This window comes from Pelecanus crispus, chromosome 7 (assembly GCF_030463565.1).
Source record: "Pelecanus crispus isolate bPelCri1 chromosome 7, bPelCri1.pri, whole genome shotgun sequence".
NCBI lineage: Eukaryota > Metazoa > Chordata > Aves > Pelecaniformes > Pelecanidae > Pelecanus > Pelecanus crispus.
In genome coordinates this window covers 39,499,624-39,515,066 of record NC_134649.1, presented here as the reverse complement: position 1 = coordinate 39,515,066, position 15,443 = coordinate 39,499,624, and positions in this window count along the sequence as shown.

The window sequence follows — 15,443 nt, the reverse complement described above, 5'->3', positions numbered from 1 at the left end:
CAAAACTACAGCTGCTGTGACTGCATGGGAACTGATCCAGCTGAAAAACACCCTGCCTGAGGAAAAGATCCTTTTTATTATGATCACTATGATGGCTTGAGGAAGAGGGACACATGGGCTGGGGGAAGGTGGAATTGCCCCTTTCACTGACAGCCTGTGCTTTGGTCATCTTAGGGAGATAATGAAACTGCAGCTTTGTGGTGGTAAAACGGGATGATTCTGCAAGCCCTGCACACAAATTTCCTTCAACAGGGGTGTATGGAGCAGACCAAAAAGGATTCATAAAGTAAAGTTATGGGTCATGCTGATTTCTAAGAGCTGCAAAAGGAAGCACATGCTTCATGGCTCCAAACTCTTTCTGCTCATATGGAATGGATTAAACATAAAAACAACCCTGTTATTCACTCCTGAGCTGTTTCAGTCCTGTCTATCTTCTTCTCCAGAGAAGCTTGTACAGAAACTATTATCTGTGATCCAAAACTGTGGCTCATATCCCCAGGATAGCTCATGGGATCCACTTCCCCTTGACAGAGAATGAGGCATCACTGGGTACCAGCTGCAATGGTTCAGGAATGTTTGATGCCAGCCTGTCTGTTTTCTTCCAGGATCTGCCTATTTGCATCTCCATTTTTAAGTATGGAGTACTCGGGCACAGAGAAGCAAAGTGACTCCGCCAATGCTTTGATGGTCTTTGGTGGAGCAAGCCCCAAATCCACATCTTGTATCTCTTTAGGTGGAATCACAGACAGCACAAACATGCTGCTCACACAACAGCAGCTTTATTACTTGGAAATGCTAGAAAGTTTCCACATCCCATTCCTATTCCTTTGCCTGCACCTGTGTGAATGCCCGCTGTTCTCCCCACCAGGATGTCAGCAGATCCTGTAGCTTGTTTTCCACTGAAATGTCTCCTCTTAGGTAAATATTACATCTGAGGTTGCTTTGCCAGTGGCTTTCCTACCTAGAGTTTGTACAACAGGTCAATGCCCTGCTCGGAGATAAGAGGAATACTTGCTGTGAGTGCTGTTTGCCGCTGTGATATGCCACCCTGCTCTTCCCTCATCAGCTTCTCCTTTAATGGTTTTTGAATGCTGCTTAAGTCATGGAGGTTTTAGCAAAGTGAAGGAAATTTAGGACAAGCCATCGAGTGCCTGGACAGAGTAGAAGGACTTGTTTACTGCAAGAGCCATGACTTGTAAATTATTCATCTGTGTGTAATTGAAACACACAGATCCTCAAAGGTCTTGTTACAAAGGGTGAGGTGAAGGATCGGCGAGCTTCAAGCAAAACAGGAAGGTTAACAGGTCCTGGGGAATCCTTCTCAATCCACCTGCATCTACTCTATGATGATGCGTGTCTGCAGAAGAAAATTGAGTTGCCAATAAGTGAAGCAATGCACAGATATGTGTCTGTAGGGCAGAGGACATCTGTAAAATATCTTCCTGTGTCGGTTTCCCCTCCAGTGGGAAACACAGATTTGAAGCTGTTTGCTTCAAATGTGAAATGTATACACAGCCTGTGGGCACGTACCAAGTATCAATGCACAATAGGCTCTGGCCTCTGTGAAACGGAGAAGTTGTTTCCAAAGACCAAGAGAGATCAGAATAGCCGGCTAAGCAGAAAAGAAGCCAGCACACTTCTGCTCAGCAGTTCTGTCTCCAGACAAAACCAGACTTCAACTAATTAAAAAGAACAGATGCTAGCTGGAACATTAATTGGAACAACGATCATCTTTTGTCTGTCCTTAAATCTGTATTCTAGCTCTCTCGTAGTAGGTTTGGAGACAGAAAGAATTAACCCTTTAGCTGGCTTATTATTTGTTAGGCACAGCATGTCCTTAGAAGAGAGCATAAGGAACCATCTAGGAATAGGTTTGGATCCTTTTTTTTCAGGAGCAAACAATTTTCCATCTAATAATGCAGAACCAGCATCACAAACAGCATCCTTAACCCTTCCTTCCCACAGTATTGTTAGTAAAGTGATCTTTCTTGGCTTTCAGAGGCCTTGTAAGTAGCGCTGGGCACAGGGCCAGCTGCTGTTCTTCCCCCTATCTATTGTATTAAGAGGACACCTCTTCTTTAACCTGTGCTCATTTGTTCCCCTCAGCCTGTGTGCTTTCTCATTAGACTTGATGTATGATCTATAGAAAGTGCAAAGAGCTCAGCTGACATCTGATATGCTTATAAATAGCCTGTCTGCCCTGCTATGGTTCTGTAGCTATCCCAACATGAACAAACACTTGACGTATTGCGCTCTTCCTGGAACTGGGATGCTATCGAAGATTTTCCTCTAAAGCATCCAAATTTGGCCTCTGCTGGAAGCCGGGTACTTGACTGCAGGCACCACTGGTCTGTTCCAGATTGGCAGTTCCTCAGTCTTGTCCTAGTCTCCAATTCGTCCCTAAAAGATGAGGCAAAGGCATCATTTGAGTAATGAGGCTCTTCCACTGTTCCCTGCCCTCCCTGCTCCAGTCCCCTGTTGCAGGCAGGGGTTCCCTCGGCACAACTACAAGCCCCAGTCCTTTCCTACCACTTCGCTCACACACCACCCCCAGGCTCCTGTTACTTCCTTCATTCCTGCATCCCCAGTTTCCTCCCCCTCCATCAGGGACAAATCCTGTTTCCTCAATGGGCTCACCAAGTCCGTCACAAGTCTGACAATCCTTGCTGAGATTTGTTCTGTGATGCTTTCCTGAGCACCAGCTCACCACCATCTAAACAAAACATGCTCTGGCTTCCAATGGACCAAGAGCAGCAAAGACAGCAACCCCCAGTGCGAACTCCTCCCTGCTTCCTTGGTATGTATCCCTTAACCCCTTTTTCTTTTGCTGACCTCCTTGAGTGATAACAATTGCCATTTCTTACCCCCTACTTGCACTGAATGAGCCTCAAATTTGGCTCCCAAAGAGATTGCCAGAGAGAGATGAATTTAGGCAGGAGATCTATGGAGGCTTAGGAGGCCGATCAGGATATTTAAGATTATCCCTGACTCATTTTCTTGCAGATCTCATGCAAGAAGTGAGTCAGATCCCTCCGACACAGTTTGACCTGACAGATGTGGCTGGCAGACAGCTGAGCAGCAGCGTGTGGAGTTCATGTTGTTTTGCAAATGGAATAAAGTTCACTTAACGGAGCGGGCAGCTGCCTATACTTGCTGTTAACTCAAAGGCCTCTCACCTGAAAACAACCTGCAGATCACTTACCCCATCACTGCTCGCAGGTGGAATTAGTTCCTGAGAGCCACTGACGGTGGAGGAGGTGGGTATTTCTGAGAGGTGACCCTCTTTCCCAAGACAGGGCAAAGGTCCCTTTCTTGTGATGCTGAGTTGATAATGTTTGAAATGCTCACAGTCCTAGCCCCTTTTGGGAAGCCAAGACCCTGCCCAAAAAACTGTCTCCCTCCTCTGGACTTTCTCTTTTAGCAATGCTGCCAGTACTAGTCTTAATGTAATTTTGGGTTTTTTTGGCTGCTTTCTTTCCTAGGTGTGAATGCTGTCGTTTAGTAAATGACACCCATTTCCCATGGGTCCCTTCAGCCTGTAGGAAAAATCCTTCTTTCCCCCCAGCTTACCTGCAGTCAGGTGTCTCCTGAGGCTGGTGGCTTAGGTAAGTTGTTCCTTCTGACCCAGTTCTCATTGCACTGAGCTCTCAGTGCCTGTCTTCCTTCTGGATGTGTGTTGTTGACTACTGACAGCCACAAGGCAAATGGCTCACACACTGGTAGATGTCTGATTTTTAGACATTTAGAGGTTAGGAGATGAAGTTTGTGGAAATTTGTCTCCTAATATTTACCTTCTGTGCTCTGCCGGCCTCTCCCCTTATCGGCACACACCCCAGTTTCACTGCCCTCCAGGTCTCTGTGGTGGTCTGCTGTAAGCCCTCTTTTCCCTCTCAGCCAGGTTCTGGTTCAGACTCTGCCCATTTTCTTCCAACAGGGGATGAACTCCTCCTACAGCTTCTGCAGCCCATCCCTACCTCTGCAGGGCAGCCCCCCCATCTCTGGGTACGGCACTCCCCTGGGGCAGCCATTCCCTTGCGGTGCCCTGAGAGCGGTGTTTGCAGCTAAGCTGTCTGGAGAGAGCATCAGTGTTGCTGCATTTGGGCTGGGGGCAAGTTTTATGATTGCTTCTTGAGTTGTTCTTTGTGGTTGCTAATTCTACCTGTATGCCCCAGAGACGTAAGATGTATCCCAACCCCAGACTTTCCCTCCCCCCCACCCCCGCCCCGGCCCTGTGGAAAACAGGAGCAGCGGTACTCGGAGCCTTGGATGGGAGTTTCCTTCAGGCACGGCAGCAATCTCACTCAGCTGAATGCAGACTAGTGCCAGGTTAAGCCAACACCCTTGAATGCCTTCTCTGTTCTTGTTCCAATGCAGCTTCTAAATTAGAAACCCTACCACCTGCGTATGATATGAGCAGGGATTTTGCAACACTGGGAGGCTGAGTCAGGCATAGGGACAAGAGCCATTTCTGCTGCTGAAAGGCTCAGTTGCATTCAGGTGCCCGCTGCAATGGTTTCCCTTCTCACCCCATCTCCCCAGGGATTGTGCAATATTGACAAACCCACTGGTCAGCCCGGTGTCGGAGGAGCAGCTGTCCCAGCACCGACAGCTCTGTGGGGCCCCGGGCGCTGGCTGGCTCAGCAGGGACTCTGCTCGCTGCCTGCTCATGGTTTTATCCCTGTCAGCAACAGCACGTCCAAGGTAAATTACCTCTTTTTGGGGCGGCTTTAGTTTGAGCTCAGATTGGCAGCCTCTGTCTTACTGTGAACCTTTTTGATAGAGCAGCAGGACACCCTCTGGGTATGGAAAACAGGCTGAAAACACTTGCCATGCTGTACCCTCTCCAGAGGCTCACCAGATGTGTGTGTTATATGGACAAAAATTTACGGCTCCCAATTTCCCTAGACAGTAGCCTGCAGGAAAAGAAATCTGCTGCCTGTCCTTCAGATCTAGTCCCTTTTGCCAGTTCCTGCTTTTTAAGCTTCCTAGGTAAAGTCTAATGGAGCTTGTTAAGGCTGTTCAGATCGGCGGTGGCTTTGGGAAAGGGTCTTGTAAAATAAGAGTGTTTGGATTTCTGTTATCCTCATATTTAGTTTCCTGTAGACCTTCCAGTGCTTTCTGAGCCTGGCCTATGGCTAAACCATTCTCAAGGACTAGTTAAAGACTCTTATTTATTTTCTTGATACTTTTTCTAGCATCTTGTAAACCATCTTCTGCCTTTGGCACTGTTAAATGGTGAAGCAAGGACTTTTACCACTACAATATATCTATGTTTTGTTACAGCAGAAGGAACAGAGCCCAGTTCCTAACTGAAGGTCTCTTAAGTTGTCCTAAGTTTCCTTGTTTGAATACATAGCATCGCCTTGGGATAAGCCCAGTGAAACCTCCAGCAGCTTGCCTGATTTACCTTCCTCTCCCTGTACACTGTGTTAGACCCAGGACTTTGTGTTATGCTCATCCTGGGTCACAGCTTGATCTCTTTTCAGAGGGTGAATCCTGCAGCTCCATTAATGTACGGCTGCTCAAGACAGCCCCTTGAAGCAGCCCATGTGGCTCATCAGCAGGCACGTGGACTTGAAGGCAGCCAAAGAAGGCTCCTGGCACGTTTTCCTCTTGAAAGTGGGGATGAGGGAGGAGGAGGCTGCAATAATTGAGCTGACAAAATTTTTCGTCTCCTGTCTGGGTCCCAGTGGGCTGCAAAGAGTTGAGAAATGCCAAGTCCCCGGGCTGGCCCTGTCCCACGCAGAGGCTGCCTTCCAGTGTGGCTCAGGAGCCTCTGCTCAAGGTGATTTTTCAGCATTTTTATTCCATTCTGCACCTCTTGTGCTGGGTTGCTGAAGCTTTCCTGCTGGCTTATATTTTTATGAGGACTTGTCTCGCCCATTGGGCTCTGATGACTGGGCCACCTTCCCGTCCCCATTTCCAGAAAAGCCATGCTGCAGCTGAGCCTCACCCAGGACGCCTGGACACGGTTTGGCTCTGCCCCAGCAGACTGCAGCTCCACTGGCAGCTCAGCTCAGCCCTTTCTGGGAAACCTTTTGTAGACTCTCATTCCCTTTTTGCAAAGCCTCCATCTCTTTCAATTCTTTGGTCCACCCTTGAGTCCAGTAGTGCCCATCCATTGCTTGTTTTCTCTTGGTCCAACAGAAATGCTAGCTCTCAGTGTTCTCCTTGGAGGTGACATCCCACACCTGAGTCCATGTCCTGGTTTTGGCTGGGATAGAGTTAATTTTCTTCCTAGTAGCAGGCATAGTGCTGTGTTTTCGATTTAGTAGGAGAAGAATGTTGATAACACACTGATGTTTTTAGTTGTTGCTGAGTACTGCTTATGCTAGTCAAGGACTTTTCAGCTTCCCATGCTCTGCCAGGTGCACAAGAAACTGGGAGGGGGCACAGCCAGAACAGTTGATCCAAACTGACCAGAGGGCTGTTCCATACCATATGATGTCATGCTCAGTATATAAACTGGGGGGGTTGGCTGGGGAGCAGCGACTGCTGCTCAGGAACTGTTTGGGTGTTGGTCAGTGGGTGGTGAGCAGTTGCATTGTGCATCACTTGCTTTGTATATTATTATTGTTATTCTCATTATTATATTGTTGTTATTATCATTACTATTTTACTTTATTTCAATTATTAAACTGTTCTTATCTCAACCCAGGAGTGTTTCTCACTCTCACTCCTCCAATTCTCTCCCCCATCCTATCGGGGCAGGGGGAGCAAGCGAGCGGCTGCGTGGTGCTTAGTTGCTGGCTGGGGCTAAACCCCGACAGTCCAGCATTGAACCATTTGCCCCAAGCAGCCGGTGGAGCTGCAGGGATGCCCTCAGGGCTTTCTCTGTTCCTGCCTGTGTCCAGCTCCTTTGGCTGCCTCAGAGCTTTTTTGCATCATATGCTCTGATTTCTCTCTCTCCTGTAACTCTCCAAAACGTCACCATCTTTTGGCTTCCCCATGAACTTTTCTCAACTCTCTTACCCCAGAGAAGACCTAAACATCTCCGTGCACTCATGGTGACTGATGGGTCCCTGGGATTTCTGTAGCCTTTATTTTTCTTGCCCAAGCCCATTTGTACTAGGCAGTGCCCAAACAAAACAAAAAAATCCAAGGATTGTTCAAACCCTCTCCTCCACCCCATGCAAACGGCCCTGCTTGTGAGGGCAAACAGGTCTTTTGTCCATCATTTTGCTGCTGCACAGTGATGTCCTCTCTATTTTAAGAAGTTTTTGCCTGAAACCAAATTATTAAACAGCTTTTTGAGCAGAGTTGCACCAATTTCATTGCCAAACTCTTGCCATTTCTACACACTGAAGTCTTGATCCTGGTGGTGCTGAGCCAATTTGCTGAGGCACGGTTATGCCCGATTCCTCAGTAAAGTCTGTTTTGGCATTGCACAACATGTCTGTTCCCCGGGGGGGCTGTGCGCAATCTGTGATGGGGACAGACGTCTGAGCTTGATCCCGCTGGAATGACGTCAAAGGTTGCAATATTGTACCTCTTCCTGGTGCTGGCAGAGCCCGGCCTGGTGATGTGCCACTGCAGTGGCTGCAGCTGTGCTCGAAGCTGTGCAGCTGCTGCCAGTTTGACCCACACAGTGCAATTAATAGGTTGCCAAATGGCAGCACAGGTGGCCTATGTTGCTTTGCACTGTGGAGATCTGCTTACACACCTGGCTCTTCCCTGCAAATTCCTGTTGCTCCAGAAACCTTTGATTGAAAGCAAATGGAAGTTGCTTTTAAAAGGAGCATCCTCTGATGTTGACCTGTGAGCAGATAAAACTCCAGCAAACTCGTAGCTTTTCCTGTGCTTGGGACTCAGGCCGGCACAAGCAAATGCCATTTATCACGGAGCTGCAGCAGGCAGCACGACAGAGGGTGCCAGTAAATCACTGGCTGTGGTTTGGTGCTCATCTCCATGGCGCTGATTAGGAGAATAGGAGTACTTTATCTATAAGCAGCTATTTTGAATGCTTGCTGCTGAGGTCTGCTGAAGGCAACAGTGACAGTTAAAGCAGCAGCCTCAGCTTGCACCCAGCCAACCATGGTGAAATAAGGGTGGCAGATACTCTGCTACACCTGACTTTGCAATAGGGAAGTTTTCCTGGTGCTGCAGGGAAGGAAGAGACTGGCACGTCCTTGGGGCAGTGGAGACCGACTTCCCCGCGCCCCGAGGCACCCCAGCCTGCTGCACTCCCCAGAGGCTACGGCAGGGCAGGAGAGTTGTGAAACACCGTTGTGCTGCTCAGCAGGACGTGATTCACTGCGACCTCTTGGCATCATTACAAGCATTGCCTGCGCCTCGCCGGCCCTTCACCGGACCTACCCGCTGGTAAGGTGGCTGCTGACATTTCACATCTGCCAGACCCAGTTTGAAGTGGGATGATTCCAGCCCTAGATCGGTGAAATGATGTTTCTGATTCGGTCGGCTGTGTGCTGGCCCAAGCTATGGTCCATTTTGACAGCTCTGCACATAGGTCAGGGGGAAGGAAGGAGTGTTTGATGGTTTCAGTTTTTATATGAATACCCAGGCAGTTCTTATGTCCTTCTTAAAAAGGTGCTGACAGATTAAGAACCGCTCCCAAGTTTTGATTTTGGAAATACTGGGATTTTCCAAGTCGTAAATCCAGCAGGAAGAGTTCCAGGGTGCCTGTGGCTGTGCACAGCTTCCTCTCCTTTAGGCAGCTTGGTGCTCCTCGGCGGTAGCTGCTCCCCGGGCGCTGTTGCTTGGGATGAGTGCCCTGGGGAAAGTAACTGTGGGAAATAGGCAAGCAGCAAAAAGATGAGCTGAAATGTTAGCAGGAGCATTTATGATGGCTCATTAAGTGAAGAAACTATAAGATGTATAAAACTATATTAAAAGAAAAGAACTAAAACTTGCTAGGTTTAAAAAAACACTTGAGATTGGTTTTTAACATGCAGGAGCAGAGGTAAGGTATATCTTTAAAAAATTTGTAATTTTGAGCTGGGAATAAGACTGAGACAAGTCTTGAAAGTAAATATTTACTTATTGGATCAATTTTGATAAAGACCCAGAGTTTTCAATTGATTTCTTTAGCCTCTGCTGAGCCCACCAGTGAAACTCCTGGTTAGTATTGGTGTTGCTGTGGGTCCCATCAGCAAATAACTTACATTTGTGATTATAATTGATTTTGCATGCTAAAGGTGAAAAATTTGACATGCCAGAACCAGCATCCTTTCTGTCTTCTCTGATGGTGAGAACTATCTTATTTCTGGGTGTAAAAGCTAAATTAGTTTTCTTGACTGGTTGCCCTAGTGAGGTTGTAGAAGAAGGGCTGGTGCTACAATGCTTTGCTCTTTGGAGGGCAGAAATTATCCAGTATTTACCTTAGGGGCTGTGATATTTAGACAAGAATTCCGAAGAGAATTACAATACTGAACTTCATCTAACCCTGACAAGTTTGTATGATCAATGCTTCACTGTAGTAGGAGAGTTGATACTTGTTGATTGACAGGAGCTGTAGTGCTATCTAGAGAAGCCCTGCATTAGTTCACAGGATGATCACAATTAAATGCAAGCTTAAGGGAAAAAAAAAAAAAAAGAAAGGTCCAGATCTAAATGTTGCGCAAGCATTGGGGTAAATCAGCTTTAGAGCCAAGGGCGGTTACTGTGCTGTGCCTCTGCAGCAGACAGATCCCAAGTCCACTTGGTCAAATACTGGGTGATATGCAGAGGTTTAGAGCCATCTTTTCTCTAGGGAAAAAGTGAATTAGCATGTCACTAAGTAGAGGTTACGGAAGAATGAAATCATTAAATAAGATGCAAAGTTCTCTCCCATTCAGTGATTACAGCTTCTTCTCGCAGGAGCTGCCATATTCCCTGTGCCATTGGCACAATTCAGGTGTCCTGAAAAAAAGGCTTTGTCGTCATCTTTTTTCTATATACTTTTCACCAGACAATCTAAGTGCATTTTATGAACATCAGTTTGTTCAGTATTGTACAGTGTCAAGATTATTATCCTCAGGGAACAGGTGGAGAAATTGAAGAGCAAGGAGATGAGGTGCGTTGCTTCTGGATGTATAGACAATTAAAGAGTAGCAGAAGTGGGAAAGGACATGGTTTCCTCTCAAACAGTGCTTATGGGGAAAAAAATCTGTGCCAGTAATCTGAATTTAGCTCTCCATTACTTCTTGTGACACCAGGTGAGGGGTGAATATTTTGCTCCCAAATACCTACAGAATAAGAAAGTATGCGTCTTTAGATCACAGGATGTATGACTAAATTTCCCGCAAAGTTTTTGGCAAGTCCAAGGTTGGTGTGAATGAAAACACTTTCTATGATCACATCTGTATTTTGAGGAAGAATAATGCAGGTCTGAATCAGTGTTTTCTTCATTGCTTACATTGCTACTAAGGATTCATTAGATGAGGAAAATACAGTATTACATCACAATGGATCATTTTTTAAATGAGCAAACCATTTGTTTTGGGGGTTTTTGTTCGTTTATTTGTTTTTAATTATTCTGCTGAGAATATCTGCCCTGTGACAAGCAAAGCAGTCAGCTCTCAACAGCAGCGAAATAAATCTCAGTCCAGGGCAACACAAATTGGGAAGAAGCTCCAGAGAGTGGTGCTATTTGAAATAAATTGAGGAATTATTTTGAAAGCTTGCATGGAAGAAGGGAGTTTTGCCAACTATTACAATTGGACTTCAGAGGAACTGCTGAGTGCGTAATTAGTCCCTCAGGAACATGGGAGTCTGGACAAATGTAAGACAGAACAAGAGGGGAAAAAAAGTGTATGAAGAATTAACTTTAGAAAACAAGCTAGAACATTAGTCACAGGAGGGATATAACTCAACTTCCATTTAACGTTTATTTCTGTGATGAACAGAAACGTTGTTCTTAACCCCTGTACTAAAGCAGGAAATGGGAACCTTCCCTCTTTTTAAGGCAGCTGGAACTGCTTTAATGAAGTTCATCTCTTTGATAAGAGGGTGAAGGCAAGGGTAAAGAAATGTGCTGGACATACTGCAAAGCCAGAAAATGGTACTTATACTTGGGCGGAACAGGGAAAGAAACCACTTGTGGAGCTGTTTGAGATATTATGTAGTGTCTGTCATGGTCTTCAGTGACTCCCCCATCATGAAGACAGAACAATTAGCTAAGGTTTAAAAGATAATGCCCCCCTTTTCCCCTCCCCTCCTCCCCACCATGAGTATTTGCTTCTGGTCTGTCCACAAAGTACGGTCTCCTTTTCCTCTGTGCTGAGCAGCACCCCAGCTGCAAGGAGGTGATTCACCTACCCAGCATGTTGGAGATCTTGGCATACCTCTTTGCTGTGTTTACAAAGCCTTGATGAAATACAACTGCAAAGAAAACTCAAAGCATGTGAGACACTTTGGAGGTTATATAGTGCATATGTGGTTGGTCCTGCCCTTCCAGAGCTCCTGATTCATAGTCCTACGCTATAACTATTGAACCATAGACTTATTTGTAGAGTTTCTATGCTCAGCTTTTGTGGTTCATTGCTCCCATTATTACTTCAACAGCAGCATTTTTGCTAATCAGTCCTCTTTGTAGAACAGGACTAGTATTGCTTTGGATGTTTGGTGTTTAGAAACAAGAGGAATGTAATTCATGTGACTCTGGAGGAGAAGGAAGCTTTGAAAAAGCATCTAAGATATTCAGGTATGAATCTATGTAAATGGGTCATATTCACCGAACTGTGTGTCTGGAGGGTTAACAGTAACATCACAGCTGAAGGTTCAGGACCAGACCCCCAGACTGGGATCTTCCCAATTTTGAGGACTGTACTTCAGTCCTGTCTCTACTCTATAACCTCCAAGGAGATTGAGTCAACCTCCCTGCTGGGCTCTCACCATATCATTGGCCAAGTGATGGGGTCCCACTTGCCCGTTCTGCACCAGTACCCCCAGGAGCACTGTCTGTTGGTGTCACAGTGTTGTATTTCTGACCTGGCGATGCTTCACTGTGACCTGAGCAAAGGTTACCAGTGTTTTCATGTAGGCTCTGTGTTTACTATTTAAGGTGAGTGAGAGGCTCTGGATTCCATCAGTTGGGTCATCATCTCCATTTCCCAATTCAATGCAAACAGCCAGACAGGCAGGCAGCTCTTCCTTGAAAACATTCAAATTCTCTTGAGAGGTGTGCCAGTTTCTGCCAGACTTGGTATTGGCAACACACGGTGGACACAACATGGTCATCGTTATTCATTCCTGTAAACGTTGTCTTCAAAAATCACCATCTCCTCTCACCACCTTGAACCACTTCCCTGGAGTGCTCAGCACAAGGATCCTGCACAAACATGCCCAGCTCTGGCGTATTCCTTCCAGGAGAGGGCAGGGGAACACAGTTTATTGCAGGTCCACTCCTAAACTGGAGCCAACATTCGTCATGTCCCTGATCTTCCTCTACATCTTCCAGTCTATTTTGCTTTCTAAACTCGGATGAGCAGAGGTAGGTGCTGAATCTCCTCAAAGTGAGTCAGTGGGTTTTCACATTTACAGACCTGCCTGTCCCTGAGTCACCTTCAGGAGGGATAGCTTGGACCAGGCTGCTCCTCTTGCCCTTGAACTTCTTGGAGTGAGCCTCATGTGTCATGTTGAAGGCATTGGCTCCAGAACATCTTTGGGACCAGGGTTTAAACAGCTGAGCCCCAGCTCTTCTGCTTCATCTCACCATCAAGGCAGGGGACGCAGTGATGGGACAACTTGTCTGTCACACACTCAGCACACCCATATCCATGCAGAAGGTGGACTGATTCCCTTGGACGTTCATAATATTAGTAGGTGCAGCTCTGCTCATGGGTGCTTTGCCAACAGATTAAAATGCAGGGATTGTGCATGGAAACCTGAATTTGGAACTGGACCTGGTTAAAGACGGCCTGGAGAAACAGCAGCCAGAAACTCAGCTGACATTTTCTTTCTCAGTATCTTAATGAACAGAAAGTTTGGGAGAAAAATCAAACTCTCCCCACTTCGCTGCTGTCTTTAATAGTCCAAAGGGCATTAACAGGAAAAAATCCTAAAATGAGTTTCTTCCATTTTATCTCCCCCTAGATCTATGACTCCAAGTTGAAAAGACAACATAATTTCCAAACTAGTGAAGGAAAGAAAAAAAAAAAATCAATAAATGGTTGGCTTTGCAGCACAGATGCCCTTGCAAGGCCAAAGAAATTAAGTCCTGAGATTGCTGTTGCCATTTCCACCTTGCCCTGCAGAACCACAGTCAGGGATAAACATATTCTTTGTGTCAATATTTCTGTAGTACTGGGAGAACTTGCAGTCCTTATCTGCAAGTGTCAAGGACTTCTAAGTTAAAGTGATCATAACATTATTGGAGAGTCTGACAGGCTTTTTTGTTCTCTCTGTGTTCGTGTAACTGTTCTGGTGCTGAAAGCTGCAGTCCAGTGGAGCTCAGCTGGACACAGCCATCGGCTTGGTGGCCCATGGAGGGGGTCTGTCTGCAGGAGACTAATTAAAAAAAAAAGTCCCAAAACCAAATTTGAACTTCCTTTTAATTTTTTCTTTGCCTGATTATTTTTGCTTCTCTCATTGGAAAAGAGCAGCCTTGATTTGTAAATCACATGGAAATGTGCAAGTAATCAATTCAGCCTGACTAACCCTTGTTTTGCCAAGGGGCCGGTTGGCTCATCAGATTACTAATAGTTTGCTGCTGCAGTAAACAGGGAATAGCAGGGGCTGGGGCAGAAATACCACAAGCGACCTCTAAAGACAGCAAAGCACTTCCTTGTGCAGCACAATCCCTCTTTTTGCCCATCCATGAAGTTCAAACACTTTCCCTTCCACTCCCCTCAAAAACGAGAAGTCATTTGTAACACAGAGCTGCGCAAACAACGTACAGAAGATGGGAAAACCTGAAGGCAGGAAAAATCAGCCTCTGTACAGCCACATATGGAAAGGCAAAGCGTGGGCAGAGCCAAACAATTCGTAGGTGTAAACTGTTGAGTGCGGAGCGGACGAGCCTTTTGCTGCCCTTCCCACCTTTAATGGGTCTGTGCTACGTGGCATAACAACTCGGGAACAACTTCAGCTGACAGTTTCTTTTTAACTTTACAATGCAGTGCTATTATTATCTCGAGGAAAATTTTAAAAGGCTTGAATGCCAAGGTTTATTTGCCTTTCTTGACTGGATCTTTAACACACAGCCATCAGACAAAAGCCAGTGAAAAGGACCTTAACTTTATGTTAGCCCCCATATTTGACTGGCCTGTAGGAACCAGCTTGACCAAAGTTCTTGCCCGAAAGGTGGCAAAAGAGAGAATGGAAAAATCCCAAGCAGGACCAAGGGACAGAGGCAGTAAGAGATTTTAAAAGGACTTGGTGAAAAGATGAATAGAGGGAAGGAAATCTCTTAGCGATGCACAAAACAGGATGGGGCAGGGGAAAAGACAAATGTATTTTATAGCAGGGAGCCGGGGCTCAGTTTTGCTGCAGTAGCAAATGAAGGGTGCTGATGTGAGACATCAGTCACAACTGCACAAGAACTCATCCCCAAAAGCCTGTCCCGGCCCAACAATCATTCCTGGTTCTCATGAAAATTTGGCAGCCAAAAGTGATCAGAAGTCATTATATTTGTTTAGATCTGTGCATTTCACCTGCTGTTAATAAAGGCTTATAGTGTTTCCAAAACCTTGAGCAAAACTTAGATGTGTGTGATTTTCTTTCACTATCATGAAGCTCTGAAGAATTAATCAGTAAATCAGTTGACACCTTGAGAAGTGCGTTCAGATATCCCCAAGGGATGGAGAAGTGGCTGAGTCAGCCCAGAGGCTGGCACCTGCCACTGTAGCTTGTAATTCTCGGGTTTGGGTTTAAGTCCCAAAGTGCTCCTGCGGGCCCCAAAACCAGGACTGTGGTTGGAGGCCCTCCCAGCAGACTCATGGGTAAAATGATGTGACCATCCTGGGAAAGAAAATTTTGCAGATAAAATCTTGGCTCAGAAAAGATGCCGTAGAGGATGAACCTGTGGACATGTTTCACCAAGGATGATCCCAGACCCAAGCTCCAAGTGACAGTGACTTTTGCGTATTTTCTCATTATTCTCTGTTGTACAGTGATGGGTTGGTGCAGAAGTGAATTTCTTTACGCTAAAGTGAAATATCAGAACTTGTGCTATCATATATCCTGTTTGTTTGTTTTTAATGTGTCCTTTGTCTCTGTCTAGAAATTTTGCCTGGGCAGAAAAAGAGGACTTTGGATATTTCCAGGGTGTCCTGATGTCTCATGGCCTGGTCAGGGCAGTAGTTTCTACAAGGGTGCTGGACACCCAGGAATGCCTAAGGCACGGTCACTGAACATACGCGCAAGGGCTTTGCTGAAGTTTCCCAGCACAGCTGATCCTGTGTGCACGGCAAAGGGGATCTGGCCATATGCAAAAAGCTTGGTGCATCCAGAACTTGTCACATAGTGCGTGAGTGAGCTCAGGTCAAGGGTTCATCCTGGATGCT